This window comes from Anneissia japonica, unplaced genomic scaffold (genome assembly GCF_011630105.1).
Source record: "Anneissia japonica isolate Jap-2015-1 unplaced genomic scaffold, ASM1163010v1 scaffold2214_len273412_cov153, whole genome shotgun sequence".
Lineage (NCBI taxonomy): Eukaryota > Metazoa > Echinodermata > Crinoidea > Comatulida > Comatulidae > Anneissia > Anneissia japonica.
In genome coordinates, this window is record NW_022682691.1 from 55871 (window position 1) to 56624 (window position 754).

Genomic DNA, 754 nt, shown 5'->3' on the forward strand with positions numbered 1-754 from the left:
GCTCGCAATCCACAAACAAGACGATCTCTGAGAGCTTCATTCAAATATGCTCCGAACTCACAATGTACTGTTAATCGTCGTAACTCTGCAAGATAAGTGCTAACTGATTCACACTCTCTCTGATCACGCTTATAAAAACGAAACCGCTCGGCAATTACTAGTGGTTTGGGGGCTAAATGTTTCCCCAGCGTTTCCACTAGCTTAGTATACGGCTTGGTACTCGGTTTATCCGGTGCAATCAAATTCTTAAGTAGGCCATACGTTTTAGGCCCTATTAAACTCAGGAAGGCAGGTACTTTCCTTTCCTGTATGTTGTTAGCCTCAAAATATTGTTCTAACCTTTCCACGTAAGTAAGCCAACTCTCGCTGGTATCGTCGAATGGGTCGATTCTGCCTATCAATGCATTCGCCATTTTTACTATGTTGTGCTGCGATGGTACTCCAAAACTTTACATGAGTTGCCCACACAGATCGTGTATATTGACAATATGTATATGTTTAATATCTCGCAAATCAGTGATAAAAAACTGGTTAATACATAAGTGGATTTATGTAGTCCTCGTCGCCAGTTGTGGTGTATTCGCTCGGATAACCAACAGAGCAGTCCAACAAGACATTATTGTAACTCAACCATTTTAATACAACACACGTATATCCGCGCGTTCGCATATCATTAGCTCCGCGCGTATCGTACAACTAATTAGCATATAACATAAACAATAATAGTAGCAAGCCTATACTCAAATATGCTACA